The sequence below is a fragment of the Struthio camelus genome, chromosome 1 (assembly GCF_040807025.1).
Source record: "Struthio camelus isolate bStrCam1 chromosome 1, bStrCam1.hap1, whole genome shotgun sequence".
In the NCBI taxonomy this organism is placed as follows: Eukaryota; Metazoa; Chordata; class Aves; order Struthioniformes; family Struthionidae; genus Struthio; species Struthio camelus.
In genome coordinates, this window is record NC_090942.1 from 207,523,342 (window position 1) to 207,531,693 (window position 8,352).

The window sequence follows — 8,352 nt, forward strand, 5'->3', positions numbered from 1 at the left end:
ACTCAGAGGGAGGCACCGATCTTGAGCCTGGAGGAGGTGATGCTTGAATATCAACCAGCTCTCCTGGACCCCTCTTCCTTCTAGGGCCCTGTCCCATGATATTCCTCCAAGTAGGTCCCTCAAGAGGCCAAAGTTAGCTCTCCTGAAGTCCAGCGTTGCAATCCTACTCATTGCCCTGCTCCCTCCTTGTAGGATCCTGAACTCCACCATCTCATGGTCCCTGCAGCCAAGGCTGCCCCCAGCCTTCACATCTCCCACCAGACCTTTGTTTGTTAGTACAAGGTCTAGCAGCGCACCTCTCCTTGTTGGCGTCTCCACCACCTGGGTCGAGAAATTATCATCAGTGCTCTGCAGGTACCTCTTTGACTGTTTGTGCCTAGCTGTGCTGTCTTCCCAGCAGATTATCAGGGAGGTTGAAGTCCCCCATGAGACCCAGGGCCTGTGACTGTGAGGCTACTTCCAGCTGTCTGCAGAAGGCCTCATCGATGACTTCCTCCTGGTCAGGTGGCCTGTAGTAAACCCCCACAGCTGTGTCACCCGTGTTAGCCTGCCCTTTAATCCTTACCCATAGGCTCTCAACTTGCTCTTCACCCACCCCGAGGCAGAGCTCCATACGTTCCAGTTGCTCCCTCACATAAAGAGCAACTCCACCACCTCACCTTCCTGGCCTGTCTTTCCTAAAAAGCACATAGCCATCCATGGCAGCATTCCAGTCATGTGAGCTATCCCACCATGTCTCTGTCACTGCCATGAGATCATGGCCCTGCGACCGTACACAGATCTCTAACTCTTCCTGTTTATTCCCCATGCTGCGTGCATTGGTATACAGGCATTTCAGAGAGCCAGTCAAGCATGCAAGCTTCCCAGGAGAGGTGCAAGAGGATCCTCCATAGCCATGTTGCATGCTGTCTCCCCTGGCTGTATGCACCCGCTGGAGGTATCCTGACTTGAGTGGTGTTTTACTGACTCCCCTGCCACTTTACCACTCCCCTTCCCCCATCTTGCCTAGTTTAAAGCCCTCCTTACCAGGCTGGCCAACCTGTTAGCAGACACGTGTGCCCTGCTTAGTGAGGTTGATCCCATCTCTCCCCATCAGCTGCTGATCTTCAAACAGGGTCCCATGGTCATAGAAACCAAAACCCTGCTGCCAACACCAGCAGCGCAGCCAGTTGTTATATTAAGATAATGATAATGATGATATGTATAAAAATGTCCTAATATGATAAGTTGCCATACTTTAATTAGGCTGCAGAGAACCTCCAGAATATCAGTAAACTGTATCCAAAAAAATACACATATTTCATATCAAAATGATTACATTGATTTTCCTGGCTGTATGGTTCAGAAACCTTGATGCCCGTTGCTAATAAATTAGCACAAACACATTTATTATCAGTTCTTTTCATTTACTGTATACCATGAGTATAGCCTGATTCATTGCTTGAGTAGCATCATCGAAGTGGTGTGATACCACATATGTTAGGCAGTGTCTGCTGTTTACACGAACAGCAAAACCTAGTGTTCTCTACATCACCTGAGCACTCCTAAGCTTTTCCCCACACCACCTCCTCTTAGCTATTTTATGTGCTGATACTACCTTACCACTTTGTTTTGTTGGCCTACATAATTTCTTTCTTGTTTTTTCTCACTTAACTGATAGTGCAGTATTATATAAATAAGAGGTAAATATATCAGTTCTTTTGACACAAAAAGGAAAGATCACTTTCCTCTGGCTAGTGCTTATTTCTGTTATTCAATCAGCTCTTCTTGAATATACAGAAGATATGTCAGCTGTTATTCACACACCAAGCACCTTCTTGCTGTCATGGGATCTGAGTTGAATTATACATTTATTTCAGTCAGTCAACAATAAGTGCACATTAAAATGTTTGGGTGATTTATATGGATTAGCATCCCTAGTTCCTAAGGCTTATATATGTATGCAAAGTAGCAAAACTCTAAAAAGTCTCTTCTTTGCCTCCATATCTGTCCCAGTTCTTTGCCAGTTAGCTTCCAGGAGGCTGGGTTTGGGGGAGGTCGTAGGAGGGATGTGTTTAGTGCCAAATGGATTTACTGGAGTGTGTAACTAGGGCTCTCGTCCCACCATCTCTTGAAAATAGCATTGACTAATTCCGTAATGAATCAGTGACAAGTACGGCAGTCACAGACACACTACAACCCTCTTGGAGCATGCTCATTAGGGATGATAATCAGGAAAAGGTAGTGGGGTACACTGGAGTTTTATGGCTGCCACTGGAGGTGATGAAGAAATGCCTGCATACCTTCTACTGGAAAGGGTATCAGAAAGAGTACAGGAAAGGAAGAACATACTTCGTCCAGCTTTACCTTCTTCCAAAACATATTATTTGCTGTGCTACCAATTTCAGCTATCATGCAAGTGCTGTAATGTAAGACATACCGACAGACTTTCTGTATTTAACAGTTGTGTGTACAGAATACATCAATTTGACTTCCACATGTTTCAAAAAGAATCGGACTGAAAAAAACCCAAAAAGCTAAGACAGTAATCACTAAAAGTTAATCTCACAGGTTGAGAAATAACCACCAACACGCTCAAAAAAAAAAAAAAAAAAAGGCAAAGGCAAAAGCAAAGCACTCTAGAGAAGCCTTGGGTTAGTTGTTAACTAATTGAAAGGTTTCTCTCTTAGTCATATAATTGCAAAATAAGAATCAGCCTACCCAGCAGCTATTGAAGAACATATGCAGCAGTGTAAAAATATGGTTGATTTAGATTTAGCAATAAGCAACACCAGCTGTGGGGTGTAATTGTCCTCAGGTCTCCCACCTGTAAGTCCAGCAGTCAACAGCTGATTACTGCATCCTCTGCAACCTTCAGGTCGATTAAAAGAAACAATGATCTAACTTAACAATGGTAGAAAGGTAAACAACTTTAAATGGTGTGTTATCCAGTGGGCAGAGATGGACACTCTGTCCTTCTTATAACATTGTTTGTAACATCTGAAATAACGTGATTTGGAGTCATTCAGGAAGAAGAAACTTGAACTCAACAGTACAAGCTAGCGCTTATGCTGTATGTTCTGAATAAGAGTTTTTTTCTCGGGCAATTTAACTTATAGACTCTAGTTTGAAAAGAAAATGTTTTTCATTTCTCCTTTTCCAGGCTTTGAATAAAAGAAGACCATGTTATGGCTACCTGGTTATGGCAGGGCAAATTTATTAATGCTGCTACCATTAAATAAAGAAATTTGTTTTCGATGTACCTAAAGAAATAAATAAATCAGTTTTGTAACACTGATATGCTCAGAAATACGTGGATTTGAGAAACATTCTCAATAGAGATCATCTTGGCATGGTAAAGGATCTGTTGATACAAACTTGTCAAACTAAAACAGAGTTGAGTACCTTATCAGTTTTCTAATTCTTCTATTACAAAAGAAGTTGGCATGTGCATAGGCTGTGGCACATCCATCTTGCTACCAAATAACAAAGATTAGTCACTTTTTTCATTAAATAGGAAAAAATGACTGTTTGATACTCATAAAATCATAAGAGTACTATACTAATTTTGTCATATCAAACAAACTTGGAAATTCTTAGCTAAACACTTATCCCTTTTCCTAAGCAGAGAGCAGCCTCACAGGAAGGTGCAGATATCTACACCTGAGTTAGTCCTCTCTTGTCAATGCAGAAAAGAGGCACTTTTAGGGCACAATGTGATGATTCCGACTTGAGAATTGCCTCTCTCTTTTCCCTTTGACTACAAAGTGAGAGTAGGAGGATAGTTCCAATGCAAATGTCAACGGCACAAGATCAACAATTTATCAAATGATTTTGGTGTATATTTCTCAAGGTTTTAATTCTTAATACATCGTCTCTCATTTTGAAGAGATTTACCAAATAGCAATTAGGAACAGAAGACCTAAGACTGAAATCAGCACATAGAGCATGATGCTGTTTTCAGCTAGCAATGTTACTGTATGCCTTTACTGCTTCATTTTATGTTTCTGTCTCATCAAACTGGCCTTCACTACTTACGAAGAGCAAATAGAATAACATCACTTTTGGGTAGCTCAGTGAGTGTCTGCTGAAGAATTGCTGGTCTTTTCCACCTATTATTCGCTCTAACTGCAGAGGGTACTTATTTGCATTGTCTCTTTCAGTGTCTTACATGTCACCCGCTCTGGTCCCTGATTCCCAGATATCACCTTCGTATCTTTCCTTGTGAGATTTTCTGAAATTCCTTTTTTTCACACTACACCATGACCATATGTTAATAGCTTAATTCTATCTCTAGGAATTGTTTTTTTGGGGTCTTCTTGTGCAGGGTCTGTCTGCAAATCTTCAGAGAGAAGCCTCTTTCCTCCAGCAAGCCTTATAATCCGCATGTGGACTGAATCATCACTACTAGCTCTATCTCTAGTCCTCCCACTCAAGTGCTTGTTTTCTGTCCTCTGTTTTCTGACCTCTGTGGTTCCAGAAGCTTGAAAAAATGACTTGAGCATTCCATAAAGATTTGAAAACTATAAATGGAAAACAACCAAAAAATGTGGTGGATTTTTTACATCATTGTTTTAGGCCAGTCTTGTGACTTTTTAATAGTCTGACTCACAGTTTTTGAATACTTACAGATGGGAATACCATAACCATCTGTGTCAGGGAGACATAGGGAGGCCTGAATGTCTCTGTCCAGAAGCTAGGTGGCGTAATCAATATGTGTGAGCAGTGCAAAGGATTTGTATCCTCCGATCTATAGGTGATACCTTCACTAGAAATTTAACTGCTTTCTATAGAAAATAGTAGGGATCAATGCAGGTAATACAGGCCCAGGCACAATGGGCCTGTATTATACAACATTTATACAACCATGTAAAATAAGAGATGGCTTTTCTATGTGCCTTTTGGCCCCTGCATGACTTTTTGGAGTTAGCTGTCCATGTGGGCCTTAATATAAGATTAATGTAATGTTTTACATGTAAAATATATAAAATATTGTTTTACATTTCTGTAGATTCAGAGCTGAGATTCAGCTGACATGATACTGTATATTATGTCATTAAAGCTAATCAAGAACATGCTACCTCCATTTCAAAAATTCAAAGCTCATTTCTGTTTAAGTATAAAACCTACTATATATTTACATAGTGATTTTTAATTCTTGAATAGTCTAGGTCTTTTACCACAAATCCCTGTCACATTTTGTAGGTATCTTGAGTTCAAAATATGATTTATTGCATAGCTTCTCCAGGCCAAAAGGCATATTTTATTTGATATAAGGTTCAACAACTTTTTCAAAGTTTGCAGTACCTGGTTAGTTCACAAATATTCAAATTAACTATGGTGGTCTTAAATGGGAATTTTAAATACGTACCTGCATTTTCCTCTGTTAGCACTTGCTCATAACATTCAGTGGGTTTTTTTCTGTCTCAAGAAAATCAAATTGCTTGCATCCAGGGATGGAATATACTTCTCAGTAAGTGCTACATCTTGCTGAGTTTTGTGAGACATATCCAAATAGCCTGCGGTGCTAGAAATGCACTGCTTTATGATGATACAATAGCTTGTGAAATGTGATTAAATTTGTTAACTCCTTATGGCATATGTTATATACTTTTGTTACTATCTCCCACAAACAAGGAGAATAATTTTCATCGCAGATGTCCGTCCAAGAGCACATGTGCATTATATCACATAGTCCCACAGAAACCTTTTTTTATAAGGAGGCTCTACACTTTGAATCAGTATTTCTTTATGTGCTGGGAGCCCTGCTTTGCTCCTGAATTGTCACTTTGTTTAACTGATATTAACCTCCCACATGCAGACTAAAACAACAAGGGGCCCATTCATATTTCAATACATAACATAAAATCTTGTATGTCAAACTGGCACAGAACAATAAAAAGAAACATTATACACACACTTGAAGTAAATAAATTTGTCCCTTGTCTTTTTGCTAACACTTGCAGCAGAACAAATGTGAATATGTTAAAACAGAAGTGTAATTATAGCAGTTACTGCTCTATGTACCCATTAGCTATTAATCTCTAGTAAAATAGTAGGAAAAAACAGTTTCAAGGAGCAGAAATTCTTTACAGGTACTTGTTGAGTTACCAACTGGAAGTGCACAAGTTATTGGTAGTTCAAATTTCAAGCAGCAGTCAGGTAAGAAAGGCATGGAGGATAGCACATATGCCTTCCCTTAAATGAACTGAAAAATAAGTGGATATGGAAATCAATACTGTGAAGATAGCAGTTTTATCTCCCACACCTTCAGACATGAATAAATCCATGGCACTCAGCAAAAGACATAAGAAGGTAAGGCTGTTAGGAGGGAATATGCTCAGATAACTCTACCAACTCTACTCAACTTTTTTCATAGAAACTATTTCTTCAGGTGGGCAGATGGACTGAATAACAAGCCATAAATATCCCCAGAAGAGAGCTTAAATCAGTTCTAGTTAAGGACTGCAACTCTGCCTCCCCAAATGAGCATTAGATCCAGTTCTCACATCAAGAGGATAATGGTGCTGAAAGTACACAGAAAGCTCCACGTTACAGATCTGCTCATTTTTGCCCTTGGAATGTATCTTGAACAAACCCCAGTAGTTGCTTTCTTTTTCTCTTGGGAATATTCACAAAACCTTTCTGGTCCTGAAACTCGAGCAATACCACAGTAAGATTACACATCAAATTTAATCCATCTAACAGTGTTTTCTCCTTTGATCTGTCTCCAACATTCTGCTCTCTTGGGAAGAGTTTGTAAAGGCTTTGTTCTTTCTCAGGAAGTAAGCATCCTTTGCATATCTAAACTATGTTATTTATTTCTTCTGGGGAGATTGTGAAGATTTGATTATACAGATAAATAATTAAGTAGATTTAAGTGAAAAGCTGAAATAACTTTAGGGAAGAATGTCAAATATAGGCAAGCTGACTCCTGTAGCATTGTGGGATACAGTGAATAAAAAGACTTATGTGCCCCTCCAAGGACAGCAGGGAAGTCATTCTTTCTGTCCAGTTATTACAATAGAAAGTGAATGTCTTTCCAAAACAATACTAATTATTCTGAAAATTGAGAAATGTGGAAGGAATCGGAAGAAATATACTTCCTTTGACAGTCATAATGAAGCTTTTGAATTGCTCCTACCCAGAGAAATATGAGTGTATATTATATTGCCTGATTTGTTTAAAATATCTGTAACAAGAATGGTCAAGAATATAGAGACTGCACTTGAAGAAAATCAAATATTAGGAGGAAAGTATGATAGGAAAGTATGATTGTTATTATTTGTTTTTTTAAATCTGCAAAAAATCTGAAACTGTAGACCTCAGAATTTGTTGAGATGAGTCCAAATCCTATATTTATGTTCCTTCAATCACACTGAAGAGTGGCAGGTACTGAAGTTTTCCCCAGAAAGTAGACTCTATCTGTGCTGTGAGACTAGGGAGCACTTCCTAGCTCCCTAGGGTTGGTATATCCGTTCCAGCCATGCGCCTGTTGGCATGAAACCCAGAAACCCACCTCCTCCTGCCCCAGGTTCCGGTTTCTCTCCCAGCAAAACCAGTCCTGCTGACAATCAGGGAATTATGCCGTGCTGCTGCTGCAGGCCCCCAGTTTGGATCATCAATGCAGGGGATTAACTGAGCATCTACTTACCTGTTTCCCAATAGTAATAGCACCATTCCACAGCCTTGCTTTGAATAAGAGTTTAAGGTCCAGGCACTCACCTTGGAAGACGGAGGATTCGTCTCAAGCCGGGGGATATCGAACACAGAGGCCCACCCAACAGCAAGGCTTCCCGAGCCATGAGGTTTTTGTCTTGATGTAAGGAATAGTGCGGTGCATGGGTAAGGTCTGCTTCAGACGTCCTTCCCAAACCAGGCAGTGTGTCATCAGCAGCCCAAGGCTTGTGGAGCAGAAGGAGAACAAGTGCACAGTCATGCCACTGCAGCCTAGTGCAAGGCGGGGTCAGCTACAGGAAGGACATCAGGGCTTTTCTTGGGCTACTGCTATTTTATCTCTGAAGGACCTTCATTTCTCTGACAAAGGAAAATAAGAAATAAAAGAGTACATCTTTCCTGTCAGAATGGATTACTCCATTAATAGAACAACAAAACTTACAGACAAACAGAAGCCAGGTGATATAATATATGAGATTTTACTGTGTATACCATCTCATGAAATTTTGTTTATAGCATCATATTTCCACTGACAGGAATACTGACATGTAGACTGAAAAAAACAGTTGCTTGGTGGAAAGAAGACATAATGAATAATGATAAACATCTATCCCAAAGGCAGATGGTACGTCTTGTCGAGTGCTGCATGGGTCACCTTGGTCTTTGGACTTATTTAACAACGTAAGTAATATATTG